This window comes from Tursiops truncatus, chromosome 12, assembly GCF_011762595.2.
Source record: "Tursiops truncatus isolate mTurTru1 chromosome 12, mTurTru1.mat.Y, whole genome shotgun sequence".
Lineage (NCBI taxonomy): Eukaryota > Metazoa > Chordata > Mammalia > Artiodactyla > Delphinidae > Tursiops > Tursiops truncatus.
This window is the reverse complement of record NC_047045.1, coordinates 62160747-62183448: the sequence shown is the minus strand read 5'-3', so window position 1 is coordinate 62183448 and position 22702 is coordinate 62160747. Positions and strand designations below refer to the sequence as shown.

General features: G+C 39.2%; 1 protein-coding gene across 8 annotated transcripts in view; it reads right to left on the bottom strand.

Annotated features, from left to right (window-relative positions):
* PDE7B (phosphodiesterase 7B) overlaps positions 1-22702 on the bottom strand; it is a 475975-nt gene that overhangs the window by 227694 nt on the left and 225579 nt on the right. Inside the window, exon 1 of one of the 8 annotated variants that reach the window (XM_073789637.1) lies at positions 10637-10656. The exons of the other annotated variants lie outside the window; for them this stretch is intronic. The gene's annotated coding sequence lies outside the window, so the exon portion shown is untranslated. Of the gene's footprint in view, positions 1-10636; positions 10657-22702 lie in introns of those variants that run through there. 8 annotated transcript variants of the gene reach the window in all.

Here is a 22702-nt window from a genome sequence, read left to right as displayed (position 1 = left end):
GTTTTGTTTGTGTTTTGGCAGAGTTTAAACCCTTTCGAATTGCTAAGATCCATTTCCTGTATTACCTGCTTTTTAAAGTGGTATTTTTTTTATGACCTGAGTTAATCATTATTTTTAATTGAAAGATCAGATGTTTCTAAAGTGTTTTCAGCCTCTTGGTGAAACAAAGTGCTAGGAAGCTCTATCAGTCCATATTCTGGGTCCTACAGGGAAATAACTCTGGAGTGATTGCCTGCCCTTTGTTAAGGATGAAAGCCCACGCACGTTCTAGGATGGAAGAGCTCTCCTTCTTTAATTGCAGGGGCTCGCAGTGGATGGCGGCTAACTTCCCACAGCTACCCAAGTCCAAGGGCAGCCTTACATATACCCCTCTAGATGCAGGTGGTGTGGGTGTGGGTGTTCCATGGGGGTCTTGCTCCCTTTCCTGGATGCTAACAAATCCAGGAGAAGTTTGTAAAATTCCCGTGAAACTTGCATTCATTAAAAGCCATGGCCTGCCTGGGTTCAGTGACCACGCAAGCTAATGACCAAGCAGCAACAGTGGGTGCAGTGGCCCTTCCAGTGATCACAAGACAGTCCTTTTCCTTGTCTTCATCTCCCTGGCTATCTGGGAAATGGATGAGGCACGTCTAACTAATTCTGTAATTGCCCTGCTTTGTAAAGTTACCTGATGATGGTACCAGATTTTAAAGCAACGCCCAGAAGGGAATCTGATTGTTCTCAGTTCTCAGGACTTGAAAGAAACCAGATTTTTTTCCAGTGCTTTTACTCATTGATACCAGTGTTTACAGGGCCTTTGCTGCCAGGTTCCTGCTTGCTGTGCAACCCAGGGTGATGACCCAGTTTAGGAGATTAATTGGGCTAAGCCACAGGCTTCAAGTCTCAGAAAACCACAGGATCTGCCGTGGGGGAAGGTCCCATGCCTTCCTGGGTTCTCAGGGCTGCAGCCCTCCTCGCTTGTGGCTCTTCCTGGTCATGCATGCTGGGACTCCCCAACCCAGCACCTTGCTGCTGGATGACCCTGACTTTGATCCGGTTCTGATTACCAAGCTTCTGCCTGATTCTCAGAATCCCATCTCTCCAAAGAATCTCCATCTTTGTTTTGTCTTCTGTGCCTAAAATAATGAGACCACCTTGCCTTGCTTGTTTCCATCACTCCCAGCTAGCAACGCCCCTACATAACGACATGGTTACTGAAATTCCTATCCAAGGGGCTGGAGCCCTGCTAGCAACAGGGAGTCTCCTGGTACACGCTCTCCTCCCATAGCACAGAGGCTATGCTACATATGAGCTCAGGTGTTCGTATGCCTATTTTCCTCATAGACCATGACGAATCAAACCACTTTCATTGTTAGCATTTTTAACATGTCTCATTATTATAACCTTTGTGCCTTATATATACCAGACCCTTAATAAATATTTGTGACCTAGCTAAAATTTCTTTAGCCCATACTGTGGGCTAAGCATTGCTCTACGGGCTAAGCTATGCATCTACCATCTTGTTCTCTGATCATACCCTTTTAAGAGAGTAGAAAATTGAGGCACAGAGAGTACTACTCACTATAGAATACACCCCGCACCCCCCCGCACCCCCGCCAATGAGTGAGAGAATGAAAGCTGACAGCTTACTTAATGCTTGACTAGATTCCCAAATACTGGCTACTGCAGGCTTCGATATTGCCTTGGCCAAGTACACCAGGTCTATTTACAGCCCCTCCTCTCATTCATTAGTCACTGCTGTTTGCACGAGTTGCCACCTATTAGAATATAGGCTTTGGATCAGACTGACCCAAGTTCAAATCCTGTTGCTTCATGCACGTACTTGCTATATCATCATGGGCAATTTATTGAGTTTGCTAAACTTGCTCTCTCATCTGTAAAGTAGGGTAATATTATCTACATCATAGTATCATTGCAAGTTTAGTTTTTAATTATAAGCAAGAATGTACCAATTTAAATTACTGTAGATGACATAATAATACAAAAATATGAATTAATAAATTGAACTCATTCATTATAATTTGATTTTAATACCCATATTATTAAGATTAAAAATGAAGAAATACTTCTAATTTTAAAAGTCAGAATATTTCACAAGTTAGTTGCTAATTTTATTTACTAAGAATTTTCTATATTAAATCTTAAATTTATCTTTTAGTCAGGAAGAACAAGATGGATGTTATAAAATACTGCATCTATTCTAATACATTAAAAATTTATATCAAAAACACTTAATTTTCATTAGTTTAATTATGTGTTCCAGCAAAATGTACAATAAAGTATATTTCTCTTAAGTAGACTGTATATTTTCCATTACTTTCATCATAAAATTAGTTGTGAAAAATTAAGTGTGATTCAAAGAAATCACATTTAAGTACTCAGCAAACCTGTTTTCTCAAGGGAAAGTTATATCTGAAGTGAAAATAATATTCAAATATTAATAATAGTACCAGATTATACTCTAAAGAAAAAAAGTTAAAGATAGTGAAAAGTTTACACATTGTTCAACTGGCAGCACTCCTAACTTTCTTAAATCAGTTAATGTTTTTTTTTTGCTTCACATAAGATTTCATACTCTTTTTTTTCTGAATATTTGTTAGCACTTGAATGTACAGGCATACCTCATTTTACTGGGCATCGCTTTATTGTGTGTTTTACAAATTGAAGGTTTGTGGCAACCCTGTGTCAGGCAAATTTATTGATGCCATTTCCCAACAGCATTTGCTCACTTTGTGTCTCTGTGTCACATTTTGGTAATTCTCACAATATTTCAAACCCTCCACCAGCAAAATGATTACAACTCACTGAAGGCTCAGATGATGGTTAGCATTTTTTACAATAAAGTATTGTAAAATTAAGGTATGTACATTGTTTTTAAAGACATAATGCTGTTGCGCACTTAATAAATGATAGTATAGTGTAAACCTAACTTTTATATGCACTGGGAAACCAAAAAATTCATGACTCGCTCTATGGCGATATTCACTTTATTGCAGTGGTCTAGAACTGAACCCCTGATATCTCTGAGGTATGCCCATGTTGTTCTCTCAGCAGGCCTGTAGCAACTAGTCTTTTCAGGTCAGGTATCTTGATATTTTTGGATGGGAGGAAACATTAGCAAACAAATAAAACCCAAGACAGAAATCTTTTTGGCTTGGAGGTTTTCTCCAGTATCAGCTGAAGCAATAACTGTTTTCCACAAGCAGGTAATGTTAAATATTATCAGCAAATAATTAATAGGCTGTGATTCTTTGATTATTTCCTTCCCACACTTACAGCTTTTTTTTTTTTTTTTTTTTAGCAGAAAGGAAATTAGTAAAGGAAATTAGGTGTTTATAAAATCATTGGACGAGCAGGCTATAGGCTGGGCCTCCAGGAATGACTCAGACAAAAATGCAGAATTGATTCGTGAGGGGAGCTGATGGTGGGCCACAACTGGGAAAGTGGACAAACAGAAGGCATCGCTGGAATTGTTGGTCCAAGGTCACATCACCATGGCAGTGATCCAGGGATTAGATAGCTCTGGGCACAATTGCCTCTTGACACCCACGGAGCTAGTGACTAAATGTTGGAGGCTACTGTAGATTTCAGAAAACCCAACATCTCCATGACTGTACTTGATGGACCATTCAACCAAACAGAGCAAAAAGAGCCTCTGACATATGATTAGACCTTTTTTAAGAACAAAAATAAAAAGAAAACTGAGTTTCCTGATCTGAAAAGTGCTAATCATGGTCACTGGTGGAAAGGGAAGCCTATCTCATCTGCCCCCAGAGGCAACCGAGACAACCTGGAAGAGGCACGTCCTCAGCACAAGTTACCTTCATTCCACCCTCACCCCATCTTTAAGTACTTGGATTCTGCAAGTTTGCCATTCAATATAAGAATTTCTCTAGTGAGGATTTTAGTAAATAAGGCAAATGCCTGTATGCTGATGCATCTGTTTTCTTTGATCATCCCTTACGTGTCTAGCACAATGACTAATGCATAACGGCACTCTCACTGCTAATTAAATAAGTGAATAAATAAATTTTTACTGCAATTCTGTGGGATATAGTTGAGATTCGGGATTATCTGGGGCAGCATGAGAGGAGATTTTTTCTGGTTATTTATGTATACACACCAGTGAGTGCTGCATTCTGTGGGATACAGCTGAGGTTTGGGATTATCTGGGGTAGCATGAGAGGAGACTTTTTCTGGTTATTTATGTATACACACCAGTGAGTGCTGCCATCAGATGCAGCCATGTGATGTGGAGCTGCAAAGGGGTGGTGAAGGGGAAACTTGACATTGAGAAGACATCTCAAAACATCTGGGTCACTTCCCATCTCACATTTTCCCCAACAAAGAACTGAATGGTACTAATTAAAGACAGACTCCTGGAAGATCAGCCTGGAGAGAACATGGCTTAGGTCTGCAGATCATAAAAAGATAGGTTCTGTTAAGGGACTGCACTCCCTAAAGTCTAACAGGGCCTGGAAGCCTGGGACTACATTACTCTCTGTCAAATTAATGAATGAATATTCAAAAAGACACCATTATCAAGTGCCTACTCTATGTAGGCATTATATTGTGAGGATGGCCAAAAAAAAAAAAAAAAAAAATCAAATGAGATTTAGGCTAGATCCTGTCCTCAGGAAGTTTAGAGCCTGGTCTGAAGTCAGAACATGAAAGGCTATGGGCACCCTCAATGGTGGGCACCCAACACTGCCTGGGGCTACCAGAAGGCTTCTAAAAAGAGATGACAACAGGAAGAAGTTGGCTGGCAAAAGAGAGGGCTCCTCCTGGCAGAGACAGCTGGCTGTGCAAAGCCCAGAAGCCCTGTTAGAATCCTTCAGTGGCCTCCCAGGATGGGAGCAAAACTGTGATGGGTCAGGGCGAAGGGCTTAATCAAAGTGGCCATCACTGGTAAATGGGAGGAAAGTAGAGGATAACAGTGATTCTAAAATATATATATATAAATACATATATATTTCTTGGCTGGGATAGTGAGGCTGGGTTTGCTTTAGAAGAGCCAAGATGCTCAATGAATTCTTTTAGCAAGGTGACAAATAATTACAATACTGTGGTACCAGACATCACTCACCAACAGTATTGGCTGCAATCTTTCTGTCCATTTCTACCTCAAAAAAGGTACCAAGCCTGAGGTGTTTTTTAAGTCCTTTTTCTTGGATCATATGCCTACGGCCAAAAGAACAACCGCTAACTACCCAGCTGAAACCTCACGAGAGGCCGACTTCTGCTACTGATGGAGCCATTAGCACCTAGTGTTGATCCCCAGCTCCCAGAGGTGCATCTTCAGAGGCTCCAACTTCCCAGTGGCCGAGTCCCTTCTACCCTGTGGGTGGCATAGTCAGGCCTTGATCTCTAACGACTGTGCAGCCCTCGGCACCCTGGTGCCAGAGGACGGCGGATTTGGACCTGGGGATGATTTCAGCTCAAGCTCATGTTTTCCTTTCTAAGTTTTTCCAGTGAAAGAGCAGATTTCCACCCCATTGCAGGCTGTTAAAACGTCAGACTAACAAGTTTTCAACAATCTGTCAGTGCAGATCTCCAGCAACGACCTGGCACTGTCTGTGAATCGGGGCCTCATCGTCCAACCCAACCTCAGCCAGTCAAAATAAGAGACGCACCAGCAGAAGAAAGAAAAAAGATAATCACCTCGAGCTGAGCAGAAATTCTTCACAAAGCCATTGTTGCCAACAGTCAGTAGCAAATCTGTGGGCTGCCTAACCTGAGGTGACCCATCAGGAAGGGCCATCCCTCATAAACCTCTAATTAGCTATGGTTAGGAGTGACTTGAAAGATATTAATGCTATTGCTGTTGGAAAAGGAGCCTACCAGCTTTTAACAGCTTTGTTTTTTTCTTCAGTCAAATGTTAGCTCAATGCGTATGCTTTCTATCAGCATTTTATTACACACCCCTGTTTTTAAATGTTTAAAAACTACTTATTATAAACCAAAACTTGGAAAACCCAATTTCAGCCCAAGAATAAATTTTTTTTTTTAAGTTGTTAAACTAACATCCAGAATACAGAACTGTGTTTCCTGTCATGTCGGCCCTGGACAGTAGAGGGCACCAGGAATGCTGTATCTCTAACATGCAGTTGGACCCCCCTCAAGGGAGATCCTGGGATTAGATGGCTCACAGGTTCAGCATCACTGTGTTAGGTTATTTTACGCCCTTCGGTTCCTGCAGACCTTCTCCTCGTACCACTTTTAGTCTTGAACTCCACTGCACACATCAAAATGCACATTGAAAACCACATTTTTCGTCATGCAAAACAGTGGCAATAGCCTCTGGGTAAGCCCAATTTTAGCAGAACCTGTACCTGTGAGGGCTGATGGCATGTGGAATATAACTGGGGTATCTCTCTAACGCACCCAGTTATAGGAACTGAGTGGGGATCTTGGTCCAACGCACTTTGGGTTTCTGGTATGAACTCTGAGAATTCTCCTCCATCAGACACAAATAACTATGCCACAAATCTTGATAAACAGAGCAAAAATTGTGTCAGAATTTTGCAATATAATTTCATCTTTCATCCTCTCAGAGCCCCAAGCGTTGATAACAAGCTACGGCTAGTTTTCAGTGAGAAAGATAGACACTTCTGTGAAAGCAAACAACTAAAGCCATAACCATTTCGCTCTACATAGGGGCTTCTGAACGGTGAAGTCCATGGACGCTTTGTGTTAGAGCAAACAGAAAGCAGTACAGAGAGAGGACAGATTGGTACATATAGTGGAAAGAACTTAGAATATCTGGATTCAAATCCCAACCCTATCCCTCACTAGCTGTGTGATCTTAGGCATGTTTATCTTTTTGAACCTCCTTGTAGAAAAGAGAGAGTAACAACGCTCACCCTTCTACTGAAATAATGTAATACGTGCGAAAGCATCTTGTGTACTCTGAAACCCATCATGGGGCCTGGTGTGTTCGGTGTTTTGCGGAATTTCTTCCACAAAACAGGTGGAAGTAGGAGAGGGCCGTTTGGTGGTACTGTGTACAAGAGAGAGATTTTATGAGGGATTTTATGAGGAGAAAACGTTTGCTCCTCCCATAATGGAGAGCACTGGTCCTTCAGAGGGTAACCTGCAAAACCAGAGGTCTAGAGAACAGAGGTCCGTGGGGCAGGACAGAAGTAGTAAGCTCGGGCTGGGTACGAGCAGCAGCCTTTGAGAAAGTATTTGAGAAAAAGCAAAGTCTAGTGTGAGGTGCGGATCTGAAAGAACGCAGGAAAAGGAAGAGGGCCTGTGTGAGGATTTGCACATTGGACAGGGCAGCTCCAGTACCATAAACAAGCACTGTTAATCTGGGAGGGATCTGGGAGACCATTGTGGCCAACTAAGTCACTTTATAGATGCAGCAAACAAACAAGTCCCTGTGGGGTCAGGTGACTTTCCATTCCAAGGTGTTATGACGATCAGAGTATGGGCTCTTGAGTTCAAAGCAAGACTTCAGTATTTACCAGATGCATCACCTTGGGCAAGTTACTCAGTAATTCTTTGCCTCAATTTCCTCATATGTAAGATGGAGATAACACTACTGCCTACATCCTGGGTTCCTCACGAGGATCAAATGAGGATTAATATAAACACCTAGAATAATGTCTGGTAGAAATAAGTACCCAATAAATTATTATTTTTAAGAGTATACAATTATTTAGAAGCAGAGAAGCCATGAAAACCATAGCTTTTTCAACTGCCATTCAGTGATGTTCCATGTTACCTCCTTATTTTGGACATTAAGCCATTGCCCTGGGCTCAGGCACGCTGAAGCATGCATAAAGGGACAGAAGCCAGCGGTACCTGTTAGACGGGAGTGCCCAACAAATATTTATTTAATGAATGAATGGGAAATCAGAGGGCAAAGAGCAGATTGAAAACTGGACCAATCCTTACTAGACAACTATCTCCAGTTCCTGCAAGGGAAGTGTTTGAAGCTCTAAAGTCAGGTCTCATTTTTTTTACTGAATATTTCATTCAAAATATCCATTCAGCAAAACTTCATTGGGGGCTTTCCAATTCAGTAAAGATGCTGACGTATCTGTAATCAGCTGCTTATGCTGAACTTATTTATTAAGTTCAGTAGAACCTATCTCCATTTTGATTACATTATTTTCAAATAATTCTTGTGTGTGTCTGAAGTCCTAATTAAAGAGGAGTAAGCAGACTTTTTGTGTAGTGGAGTTGCTGACTGTAGGAGGTTCCTATAGACCATTTGGTCACTAGACTAATGCCCAGGGACTATCTAGCCCTGCCCGATGCACCCTTATCCTTGGCATCAAGGAAGAAGGAAGAACCCAAATAAGTTTGGGGAAGTGGAGATTTCTCATAGGTGATCAGGTACACTGGCTACATCCTGATGGGTGTGGAAAAGCTTCTGAATAGCGTATTCCGATTGGATAGGGGAGAGAGTAACTTGTTATTAATCAAGTCCTCAGTGGGTGGGGGTAGGTGTTGAAGATCATGCGATAAGCTGGAAGGGTGTCTCTTCCAGGTACCATAAACTGTAGGTGCAAAAGTCTAAAGGCGATTGAAGAATTGAAGGAAGTTAAGAATGACTAGAAGGGGGCTTCCCTGGTGGCACAGTGGTTGAGAATCTGCCTGCCAATGAAGGGGACACGGGTTCGAGCCCTGGTCTGGGAAGATCCCACATGCCACGGGGCAACTGGGCCTGTGAGCCACAACTACTGAGACTGCGCGTCTGGAGCCTGTGCTCCGCAACAAGAGAGGCGGCTACAGTGAGAGGCCCGCGCACCGCGATGAAGAGTGGCCCCCACTCGCCGCAACTAGAGAAAGCCCTCGCACAGAAACGAAGACCCAACACAGCCAAAAATAAATAAACAAAAAAATAAATAAATTAAAAAAAAAAAAGAATGGCTAGAAGGAGATGAGGTTCAGAGAATGAGGAGAACTGGGGAGTGGAGAGACAGGAGGCTGGGGAAGTTGGCAGGGACTACATCATGCACGGCCCTGTGGGACTCCATTTAGTGATTGGACAGCAGCCTGGATTCTGTAGACCCTGGATCTGAAAGAAGTCACTGCAGGTCATGAGCCATCTGTTCAAGGCAGTAGAGAAATCCCAACAGTGTTTAGAAAGCTTTTGTAACAGGAATACACGTTTGCTGACCCGTGTTGTTCTTCACAACTCTTGGCAGTACCCTTCGGTGGCGAGAGAGTTCTGCTACGTGAGGGAAGCACCATCTTATAATTGAGTGTTTAATGACATTATCCCAATTATCCCTAATACTTCTGGCACTCAACGAAGGCAGGGAATTCCACAGAACTGCTCACCCATTCTCACTCTGCAGTATTACCTCACACAGGGTGTTTGCAATCAGATAGATTTCTCTAGATTTAGTGCATTCCATATGACCCTTACGAAGGGCAGATCATGGAAATGAGACCGTGACTTGCTATATTTCCGAGTCTGGCAAGAATATATTATGGAGACCAGGGCCTTTCAACTCCTGAGTATGGTGAGGGCTGGGAAGGCATGGAAAGGGGTGATTAGCAGTCAAGACCCTGGATGCCAGGAGGTAGAGGAACTAGGCGCCTGGAGCGAAAGTCCTTCCCTAACACTTGAAAAGAAATCTCCTCAGAAACGACTGGGAAAGCATGCTGTACTTCAAGAAAATCGTTCCTTTATTGGACTGTCACCTCCAGAGTGAAACTGAACCAGAACAGGACTCCACGTTCCTGCCCTTCAGGCCGACGCAACGTGCAGCAATGCCCCGCTCTGTCCTCCCGCTGCCCCTGGAAGGCTGACGCTGAGCGCCTGGAACAACAGGCTTTTTGTCTGACCTGTGTGCTGCCAACAATATGTACTCACAATGGCTCAACTCCAGCCATCTGGTCGAAGGGTCCAAGCTTTAGACATTGTTTTTCTTGATTTACACTGCAATTTCCAAGCTACTTTATATGACCCTATAGACAGCAAAATCTTAATAGATAATATCAACAGTATCTCCAAATCCTCGCACAGACGTCATGATTCAGAGATTCATGGGACCTCATCCAGCCTGTAACTGAATGAATATTTACTCAGGACAAAGGAGTACTTATAATGTGCTCCCTGCAGCTCAGGGCAGTAATGCTCCTGTACATAAACCAACAATTAAATGTAATCCTATACACTTATAGTTTTAAAAGAAATTCAAACCAGTCCTTGGAATTAAATAACCCCAGTGCTAGAGAAAATGACTTCCAGAACATCAAGCCTAACATGCAAACACAGGGCCTCTGAGCCACAAAGGAACAAACACTTTTCCACAGGGATAAGGGCCTGTTGTATAACGACTTGTGAGGTCAAAGATCCAGATGTTCCCGTAGACAATCAAGAAACTATTGCTGGTCAAACTGTATTGACCATCTCCATGTGGACAGCTCTGAGACATGGCTCTGGCCTCAGAAAGGAGATTTCTGTAAATTCTACTGGCAATCAGTGGCAACCCCAGGCTAGAGCTGGAAAATCCAATATCTTGGAGAAGTAACCTGACGGGTTTTATAAGCTGCAAGTGAAAATGAAAATCCATGAAAATAAGTGTTTATTTTGCTAACAGTTATATTCTGCTTTGGTATCGCTTACTCATTCTCACAACCTACTTTGAAAAGAGCAATATTAGATAGTCACCTCCTCTTGGGTCTCTCTCACTTCATGAAGGTCAAGACTTTTGCGATAGGTCACTGCTGTCCCCCAGCTAGATCAAGGTCTGTTACATCCTAGGCTCTCAATAAATATTGCTTGAAAAAAGAATGAACAAATGAGTTGGGACACAAATATACCCAATCCCTTCATTACTATATAGCAGTCAAGTTAAAAATCTGTGAGATGGTGTAAATTTAAATTGAAAGACAAGAATAAAGGACTAAAGTTATACTTAAAATTTAAATAAACTCATTTGCAAGTTTTGATGCCATTACTCCATTAAGAAGTTGGCATCTGGGGTTGTGCAGTGAATCTATATACTATGAATTCGTTTAAGTGGAGTCCAACCCGAAGGCAAAGATTTCTCCAAGTATTATAGCTTTGAAAGATAATTGTCCCTGGGGAAAGCAAGAATCATAAATGCTTCTATTCTTTAACCAGCTGCCCTTTCCGCTGACAAATATTACTAAAATTAAACAATGAAACAAAATTTCTCTTAACTCTCCTTGTCAGAGTCCATGTCAGGAAAATAGAGGTAATACCTATATTTTATCTCCTGAGTATATGCTGAAGGGTTAAACCAGCAAAATGCTTCCAATGTCTGAGAAGAAGAATTGTATAAAAGTCACTTGGGGATTATGTGGACGGGCTGTATTGTTGATAGGTTATGGCTCTCATTTTAATCACTTTATTGCCTCAAGATCCTCTGCAGCCTTCTTACACGTAGAGATGATCACTGATTTAAGATTTAATTCTTAATGGTGTCAGTGAACTCGAGGAATACTGAAGATCATGCTTTGTTAGCCTCCCAGCAAATCTCCCTGTGAAACTGACATTGCAGTATGACATACATTCATCAAATAATAATGCTCATTAATTAACTAATGCTCGGCAAACTAGTAGGTTTCGGCTTATACTGAATCTTTTTAACCTAATGACGTAAAACTGTTTTCTCTATGTATTTTTAGCAAAGCAAGAGAGAACTTGAAACAATAATAGCAAGTAACCTTAGAAATAAAGTAATGCTTATAGACCCATTGTATTAATTTAGCAACCTTGAATTTCAAAAGGGTAGGCTATTTAATTATAGAGGCTGTGTCTTAGCTTTGAATTCTGGTATCCAGCAGAATGTTTGGCACAAAACTAGTGTCCAATAAATGCTCTTTAATGCATGGCAGAATGCAGAAAATAACACAAACCAAGGAATGTGATCAGCACTTACGTTCTACTAAACTCAAGACATATCAACAAAAGCATTTCTGGATATCACTGTTAGGTATGAAACACGTGTTTGTGTGTGTGTGTGTGTGTGTGTGCATATACACATATGTATACACACATATACTATATATATCATATTCATACACATACATGATGTATATCACGTAACTCTGCTTTCTAGGGCATTGTAGTTTAGCAGTTAAGAGTCCAGGCTCTTGTCTGGAGTCTCATGACAGTGAGTCTGAACCCTAGCTTCACCATTTCCTAGCACTTTGACCTTGGAAATTGGCTTACTCTTTCTCTCTAAGCCTGTTTCCTTACCTAAAAAACTGAGACAATACAGAATTGTTAGGAGATTAAATGAGATAATACGCATAATATTCTTAGCGCAGTGCCTGGTACACAGGAAGTGGACAACATATGCCATCTATGACTATGATACCCTTACCCTCTGGCCTTCATCAGGTCAAATAAACAAAGAAGGAAAAGGCTTCCTTTTCACTCTGGATATTGTGAAATTCACCTTGCCCTCCAATCAAAGTGCATATTTGCTGTTTCCTGAGTTTGTCTTGCAAGTTCATGTCTGCAAATCTTTGAGGAAGTGTAAAGAAGTGGCAACAGAGAGCTTGGGCTTTGGAGTCCAGCGGCTGGTGGGTGATGTCTACCAGCCATGTGACCTCAAGAAACCCTCTGAACTTGCTTCATTCTCTCTAAGTTAATGTGATAAAATCTACCTCACAGGGTTGTCCTGAGCATTAGACGTTATCAGCAAAATTCTTGGATCCACAGTATTACGACATATATGAACACATCTATGTAGTTATCTATCTCTGCTCTAGTTTTTTAACTTCAGTATCTTTCCTTCTCCATATGTTCAAATTATCCCTATTTTTCATGGTCCGAATAAAATGGTGATCCTTTATGAAGCTTTCTAGATTCTTTTGGAGCCTAAGTTAACCTTTTTCTCTTCTGAATTTCCTGTAATTCTTGTAGCTACCTTCCACTTTTTTTTTTTATTGGAGTAAAATTGCTTTACAGTGTTGTGTTAGTTTCTGCTGTACAATGAAGTGAATCAGCTATATGTATACATATATCCCCTCCCTCTTGGACTTCCCTCCCACCCCCTGCACATCCCACCTATCTAGGTCATCACAGGGCGCCACCTTCCACTTTCTACTTGACATTTTCGTTACTTTGTCTATTAGGCCATCTGGATTAAGACCTAAATCCAGATCTACTTTATTTACTTATTCCATTTATTTCCCATTCAGCCTCTGGAATAGTGTATATATCTCTCTCCGTGCGTGTGCGCGCACGTGTGTGTATGTGTTTATGTATATGGTAATGAAAAATATTTAACAAGCATCTGTCTTTAAAATCTTGTTACTACTCTGCCTTAGTCTACAAAGATGTTGAGGTAGATGTTTGTTTCTCTTTGTGCGCATATGTGCGTGTTTATACACCGATCATCACCCCCATACACACACCTACACGCATGTATATTTCAATGGGCTTAAAGTCTGGAATTAAAACCTCAAAATGTTCCAAAAAAGAATATGTAGTACACAGTGTTAAACTCATTGTGGAATTCTGTTCTTCATGTTGAAATCTCCTATTTATTTTGAAGTGATTAAGAGAGGACACATTCTCTTGTAACACTTCCTGTAATATATTTTGTTATTATTCCAGGAAAATTTTCGATCACTGTTACTCACTTATTACAAATGAAAATACTAAACTTTTGGAATCAAGGAAGTAATAGTCAGTTGCTTTCTTGGCCTGCCACCGTTCATACCTTTCACTTTTACCGCTGCCAACATTCTTTTAGAGCCCTTTGTTCCCGAAACATTTCTTCATCTAAACCCCAAGCGTAATTCTTTTTATTTTCAAAATGAACGATCTTGATGTTGGATAACACTTTCAATGTCATCTCTACAAACAGGTCATCAGTACTTCATATGCTACTATCTACATCAGATAAAGAATATTCTTTTAAAGAGAGCACTTAGTTGAAATTGATGAACAAAGGAATAAAATTATGAAATTTGGTTAAAAATAAAGTTCTAAAATCAAGATGTGATTTTGAGTATTTTTAAGTTAACTACTCATTGGGTATATGTGTTAGTTTCATGAAATAATTACTAGTCTTTATTTTATTTTCAAATTTTAGACCTATATGTGGCTTCTACTCCCTAAAAAGGAAAATTAACATCTTTTCTGACCTTTAATGTGCAAAACCTTTAATGTAAGGCAACTTTTAAGGAAGACAAAGTATCAGCCAACCTATTAACAACTGATGTTTCAAATAAGTGGTTAGGTGAGTTGGCAAGAATGATTCCTCATAAGGAAAGTATTTCGATGGTCAGAATAATAAAGCCAAAGAGTTCTGGCAAATGATACTTTGAAAAAATGAACTATAACAGACTTTCAATTGCCCATATAACTCCAAGTAGCCCAGAAATCTTATGGTGAGTAATAAAGTAAATGTATATTAAACTTTTTGTCATGAATACATCACTAAAATATTTGGAATCTGGGCAATAATTTTATAACATTTTTGATTTCTCCCTTATTTGCTAGCTCAGTTGCACAAGCCAGCGTCCTAGGTGTCTTCCTTGATTTCTTCCTTCTCCTGCTGCTTCCCACTCTTATCTCCTTCAGCCTCAAAACAAGTTAATGAATTTTCAAGTGCTTTTGTTTCTACTTCTCAAATCCATCTACTTTTCCCTGTCCCACCTCCAGGACTTCAGTTCCCATAGCACTCTCATCCTGTGCTTAGATTTCTGCACAGCTGCCTCATAAATCTTTTCTTCGTGTCACCTCCCTCCATTCTAATTGTCACATAGCAGCTAGAATGGTCTCTGAGTCTGATTCCACCACTTCTCTGCTTAAAAGTCTTCCATGGCTACTTTTCTTATCATCATAACCTAGAATTCTTAGTCTGGCACACAAGGCCCTTCATCCACAAGCTCTTGCTCCCCAATTGTATACTTGCTCTAGGCTTACTAAGCTACTTTTCCAAAGCCTTACTGTTTTGCCTCATCTGCACCTTCACCAAGGTGAAGCTCCTCCTTATCTATCTTTCAGGTTACAGCTTTGACATCACCTGCTCCTCCTACGGGCCTTCTTCAACCTCAAGGTTCTACTGAGTGCCTCTTCCTAGTGTCCTGGTAGCACCCAGGATAGACATCTATGGACCCATTAATCACACTGATGTCATTTCCTAGAGCAAAAGTCAGGTAAGGCTCCTAGCTTTTGTCCAGTTACTTTCTTGGTACCTTATGCAGTGCCTCCTACTTAAATGTTTGCTGAATGAAAGAAGGAAGGAAGGAAGCAGGGGTAGAAGGACATATGACACTAATAGAACAAAAGGGAATACAAACAGAAGTCTACCTAGTAATCCTAGAGTATGTCCAAAGTGTGAGAAAATTTGAATTCAAAACAACAGCCAAATAAACAATAAAAACCCTTGATACTTTTTTGATACCAGAGTTTTTGTCTTGCTGAAGAACAAAGACTTTTGGGACTGAGAGTAACGTAGGCTAGGTGCATCACATACTTATTATTTGTTGACAGCACCCAAAAATATCATTAAAAAAGAGCAGAATCCAGTGTAGGGGGATTGGTTTTAGTTTTGGACCTCTGCTCATTGTGTAAATACAGAGACATAACTTGCATGATCTGTTGGCATTTTAAAGTTTAGATTTATTAAAGAAAAACCGTCACGATCAGAAATTTCAAGACTAAGTACCTCCTTTCTCCATATCAGCACACACTAATATATTTTGGGACCAATCTTATATATGACTAAACATAGAGCTAAAAAATTACACAAGCAGTTACAAATTTTTATGAGGCAAATATCTAATCACTTGCAAGTTTTAAAATACGTATAATTATCATGTTAATTTTATGGTCTTGCCACTTTTAGTTTTTGAACTAGACTCTGTCCTTTTCCTTACTCTCCACCCAAAAGAGATAAGGAAATTTTACATGTTTTTGAAAAATAAATTCAATTAAGAAAAAGACACACTTTCTATTTGAGGCGACTTCATTTAAAATGGCTGAAATTTAAAACACAAATTCAATATTAAGCAGCGACAGTGGCCTTTTTAGGTGACCCATACCGATATATCATTGCATGTGAATAAATTTCACCTGTCCACAAGATCCAGCTTAAAGACCACCTTCCTGGTCTATCACCCCACCCCTCACGTCACACTGCTGTATTAGCCATATGTGATTTCTCTTTTCTCCAGATCTTCAGGCCAACTTTCATTTTTCTCTAAGCTGCACTGTCTGCATTACAAGCAACATCTTTATGCTAGGATTCATTACTCCTATTTAGATTTTAAGCTCATTAAAGGGTGGAAATACTTCTCTTTGGAGCCACAACATGACCTAGATAACACAATTAATTGTTGAATTAAATCTCTGACAAATAAAAGTAACATTTATTTGGTTTTGCTATTGTGTTTCTCATTTCATTACTAATAACACTCATAAAATTCCAAGGCTTCTAGTAGCATGAAAACTCGGCAGTTACACAGTAACGCTTCTCTCTTGAGAATCCCTTTCTATGTAATCTCTTTTTTTTCCTCGCTTCCCAGAATGATTCCTAGATCCTACTGATACAATATTCTCCATATATATATGTATATATATAGGTGACATATTCATAACCACTTCTGTGCATTCATCCAAGATGAACTCTTACCTCATCTAACCTCAATAATGTGGGACCATGGCACAGTTCACTGGCTCACATACCTTCCTCCAAGAAGGCTCTTATAATTAATCTCTCTTAATTTGGATCAGTTTTCCAAATTGCCTACTTCAATATATATTTTATTTAATATACTTTTTGTATTTAAAGAAAATATTCTGCGTGATATGTAAGATGTGTTGATTCTCAAACTCTATTTGGCATAAAAGTTATCTGATGTGTTTGCTAAAATGGGTGGTCCTGGGCTGTACCATGAGAGAGAAAAAGAAGAGGACCCAGGAATTTAAACATCTAAGAAGCACTCCTGGTGATGCTGATGATAGTATCCTTTGATGTTACCTTGGGAGATGCTGGCAAAGCAGAACACATTTCTAAGAGTGAGGAGATCTGGGTTCTAGAGCCAGCTCTGATCCTGGGCAAATTCCATGGCTTTTGTGAGCCTTAGCTTCCTCATTGGGAAAGCAGGAGAGTTAGGCTAGATGTTTCTCAACTCCTTCTGATCCTAATTTTTTTTTCTTTTGTGATTTTCTTCCAAACATAGTCTAGTAATAAGCAAGGAGCAGACCTTCAAACTGCCCCCAAGTCCCAGGAATATAGAAATCCTGAGTCCCAGGTCCAGCTCTGTGACCTTAGGCAGGTTTCTTACCACTCATGGTACATGGTACAAGCAAGGTACATCAAGTACGTAGAAAAGCAGTCTGACTAGAAGTATACTGTTTTGTAAGCAGTAAGCCCTTTAGTGACTACACATTCTGATTTTTTCCCCAAAAGAATCATTTTTAATTCAAGGAAAGTGATTGAAATTAGCTAGGAAAATGAATTTGAATATTATATTGCAATGACCAGATTTAAAATTGGCAGAGTTCATATATTTTTAACAAAAAGGGAATTTCCCAGTAATTCTGTAAAACATCACTCATCTTGCCAACTTTTACACCTCAGAAAAGTATTCAAAATATACTATCAACTAAATTTTCTCCTCCCAAGATCAGTATTAACAAACATAACTAACCTTATGAACTACAGGAATTACTGTACTTTTATAAATGTGCTGAAAAGAGTGGTTTAAAAATATAATGTGACTCTTTGTAGCACTCTGTATTGTAGACTGTAGCCTAGAGAAATAGTCTAGAACTGAAATTTCATTCTACCTTAGCAAGATAGGAGCTATTAAAAAAATACTCTATTTAAAATTGATGGATACACACAAATCACTGAAGTCAAGAAAAGTCTAAGAAAGGCCTGTTTTTCCATCTGGATGGAATATAATCCAGTGGAATGATAACAAAATATTGGTTTTGGTTTATATTTTTTGTGTGTTTTATGTGATATTTCACTGCCTTATGGGAACTCTTCTGTTAGTCTATTAAGAAACACCTAGTGTTGACATTCAATTCACTATTTCAGAAAACATCTTACTAATAGCTTGCTTCTTGCGAATAGAAATTTGCTTCTTTTGGCAATTTTGTTTTTAGTCATTGACAGAAGTTAAATGGCATGTAGCAATAGGATTTAGAAACCCCAGAAAGACAAAAAGACTGTTTTGATAGCCACATTTAAATAACCATAACCTGTGTTCATGATTAAACAACTTCTTAGTTTTATACATATCTATACATCAGAGAAATGCACATCAAAACCACAATGAGATACTCACACCTGTCAGAATGGCTATAATCAAAAATTCTAAAAAATAACAAATGTTGGCAAGAATGTGGAGAAAAGGGAAACCTGGTACACTGTTGGTGGGAATGTAAATTAGTGCAACCACTATGGGAAAACAGTATGGAGGATCTTCAAAAACTAAAAACAGAACTACCATATGATCCAGCAATTCCACTCCTGGGTATATATCCAAAGAAAAAGGAAAACACTAATTCAAAATGATACAGGACCCCCAATGTTCATGGCAGCATTATTTACAATAGCCAAGATATGGAAGCAGCCTAAGTGTCCATCAACATATGAATGGATAAAGAAGATGTGGTATGTATCTACAATGGAATATTACTAGGCTATAAAAAGAATAAAGTGTTGCCATTTGCAACAATATGGGTGGACGTGGAGAATATGATAGTGAAATAAGTTAGACAGAGAAATATAAACACTATATATTTTCACTTATATGTGGAATCTAAAAAAAAAAAGAATGTAACAAAACAGAAACAGACTCACAGATATAAAGAAAAAACTAGATATTACTGTGGGGAGAGGAAGGGAGGAGTGGCAAGATAGGGGTAGGGGATAAGAGGTACAAATTACTATGTGTAAAATAAGCTACAAGGATATATTGCACAACACAGAGAATATAGCTAATATTTTATAATAACTTTAAATGGAGTGTAATCTATACAATATTGAATCACTATGCTATACGCCTGAAACTAATATAATATTGTAAACCAACTATAATTTAAAAATAAATAAATAATTTATTTAGAAAAATACTACAGTGAAGAAAAACAAAGTCTATAAAACACTTAGAAAATTTGCCTGTCACATAGTAAATGTATAATGAATTTTAATTACTGAATGAATACATGCATTTAAAAAATTATTTTAGTGTTTCTGAGACTTATGCACTTTTTAATATCTCAAGAGTCTTCTCTCTTGTCATTGTTATTAAAAATATTTCATCCTATGGATAGATTTTAATATCTATATTTCCGTATAACACAACAATTAAGCTATTCCCAGTTTTTTAAATAATAAAGAGCACTGTGATTAATGTATTTTCTTGAACTTTTTATCTTTTGCTCGTTATATATTTATTTACTTATTTTTTTAACATCTTTATTGGAGAATAATTGCTTTACAATGTTGTGTTAGTTTCTGCTGTATAACAAAGAGAATCAGCTATATGTATACATATACCCCCAATATCCCCTCCCTCGTGCATCTCCATCCCACCCTCCCATCCCACACCTCTAGGTGGTCACAAAGCACTGAGCTGATCTCCCCGTGAGATGCAGCTGCTTCCCACTAGCTATCTATTTTACATTTGGTAGGGTAGATATGTCAAAGCTACTCTCTCACTTCGTCCCACCTTAACCTTCCCCCTCCCCGTGTCCTCAAGTCCATTCTCTACATCTGTGTCTTTATTCCTGTCCTGCCCATAGGTTCATCAGGACCATTAAAAAATTTTTTATTACATTCCATATATATGTGTTAGCATACAGTATTTGTTTCTCTTTCTGACTTACTTCACTCTGTATGACAGACTCTAGGTCCATCCACCTCACTACAAATAACTCAATTTCATTTCTTTTTATAGCTGAGTAATATTCCATTGTATATATGTGCCACATCTTCTTTATCCATTCATCTGTCCCTGGACACTTAGGTTGCTTCCATGTCCTGGCCATTGTAAATAGAGCTGCAATGAACATTTTGGTACAAGACTTTTTTTTTTTTTTTTTTTCTGCTGTACGTGGGCCTCTCACTGTTGTGGCCTCTCCCATTGCAGAGCACAGGCTCCGGACGCGCAGGCTCAGCGGCCATGGCTCACGGGCCCAGCCGCTCCGCGGCATGTGCGATCTTCCCGGACCGGGGCATGAACCCGTTACCCTGCATCGGCAGGCAGACTCTCAACCACTGCGCCACCAGGGAAGCCCAAGACTCTTTTTGAATTATGGTTTTCTCAAGGTATATGCCCAGTAGTGGGATTGCTGGGTCATATGGTACTTCTATTTTTAGTTTTTTAAGGAACCTCCATACTGTTCTCCATAGTGGCTGTATCAATTTACATTCCCACCAACAGGGCAAGAGGGTTCCCTTTTCTTCACACCCTCTCTACCATCTACTGTTTGTAGATTTTTTGATGATGGCCATTCTGACTGGTGTGAGGTGATACCTCATCGTAGTTTTGATTTGCTTTTCTCTAATGATTAGTGATGTTGAGCATCCTTTCACATGTTTGTTGGCAATCTGAATATCTTCTTTGGAGAAATGTCTACTTAGGTCTTCTGCCCATTTTTGGATTGGGTTGTTTGTTTTTTTGATACTGAGCTGCATGAACTGCTTGTAAATTTTGGAGATTAATCCTTTGTCAGTTGCTTCATTGTAAACTATTTTCACCCATTCTGAGGGTTGTCTTTTGGTCTTGTTTATGGTTTGCTTTGCTGTGCAAAAGCTTTTAAGTTTCATTAGGTCCCATTTGTTTATTTTTGTTTTTATTTCCATTTCTCTAGGAGGTGGGTCTAAAAGGATCTTGCTGTGATTTATTTCATAGAGTGTTGTGCCTAAATTTTTCTCTCTGAGTTAGATAGTGTCTGGCCTTACATTTAGGTCTGTAATCCATTTTGAGTTTATTTTTATGTATGGTGTTAGGGAGTGTTCTACTTTCATCCTTTTAAATGTAGCTGTCCAGTTTTCGCAGCACCACTTATTGAGGAGGCTGTCTTTTCTCCATTGTATATTCTTGCCTCCTTTATCAAAGATAAGGTGACCATATGTGCGTGGGTTTATCTCTGGGCTTTCATCCTGTTCCACTGATCTATATTTCTGTGTTTGTGCCAGTACCATACTGTCTTGATTACTGTAGCTTTGTAGTATAGTCTGAAGCCAGGGAAATGATTCCTCCAGCTCCGTTTTCCTTTCTCAAGATTGCTTTGGCTATTCAGGGTCTTTTGTGTTTCAATACAAACTGCGAAATTTTTTGTTCTAGTTCTGTGAAAAATGCCAGTAGTAGTTTGATAGGGATTGCATTGAATCTGTAGATTCCTTTGGGTAGTAGAGTCATTTCACAATGTTGATTCTTCCAATCCAAGAACATGGTGTATCTCTCCATCTGTTTGCATCATCTTTAATTTCTTTCATCAGTGTCTTATAGTTTTCTGCATACAGGTGTTTTGTCTCCTTAGGTAGGTTTATTCCTAGGTATTTTATTCTTTTTGTTGCAATGGTAAATGGCAGTGTTTCCTTAATTTCTCTTTCAGAGTTTTCATCATCAGTGTATAGGAATGCAAGAGATTTCTGTGCATTAATTTTGTATCCTACTACTTTGCCCAATTCATTGATTAGCTCTAGTACTTTTCTGGTAGCATCTTTAGGATTCTCTCTATATAGTACTATGTCATCTGCAAACAGTGACAGTTTCACTTCTTCTTTTCCAATTTGGATTGCTGTTATTTCTTTTTCTTCTCTTATTGCTGTGGCTAAAACATCCAGTGCTATGTTGAATGAGAGTGCTGAGAGTGGTTACCCTTGTCTTGTTCCTGATTTTCGAGGAAATGATTTCATTTTTTCAGCATTGAGAATGATATTGGCTGTGGGTTTGTCATATGTGGCCTTTATTATGTTGAGGTAAGTTCCCTCTATGCCTATTTTCTGGAGAGTTTTTATCATAAATGGGTGTTGAATTTTGTCAAAAGCTTCTTCTGCATCTATTGAGATGATCATATGTTTATTCTCCTTCAATTTGTTAATATGGTGTATCACATTGATTGATATGCATGTATTGAAGAATCCTTGCATTCCTGGGATAACCCCCACTTTATCATGGCGGGTGATCCTTTTAATGTTCTGTTGGATTCTGTTTGCTAGTATTTTGTTGAGGATTTTTACATCAATGTTCATCAGTGATATTGGCCTGTCATTTTCTTTTTTTGTGATATCTTTGTCTGGTTCTGGTATCGGGTGATGGTGGCCTTGTAGAATGAGTTTGGGAGTGTCCCTCCTGCTGCTATATTTTGGAAGAGTTTAAGAAGGATAACTGTTAGCTCTTCTCTAAATGTTTGATAGAATTTGCCTGTGAAGCCGCCTGGTTCTGGGCTTTTGTTTGTTGTAAGATTTTAATCACAGTTTCAATTTCAGTGCTTGTGATTGGTCTGTTTATATTTTCTATTTCTTTCGGGTTCAGTCTCAGGAGGTTGTGCTTTCTAAGAATTTGTCCATTTCTTCCAGGTTGTCCATTTTATTGGCATATAGTTGCTTGTAGTAACCTCTCAAGATCCTTTGTATTTCTGCAGTGTCAGTTGTTACTTCTCCATTTTCATTTCTAATTCTGTTGATTTGAGTCTTCTCACTTTTTTTCTTGCTGAGTCTGTCTAGTGGTTTATCAATTTTGTTTCTCTTCTAAAAGAACCAGTTTTTAATTTTATTGA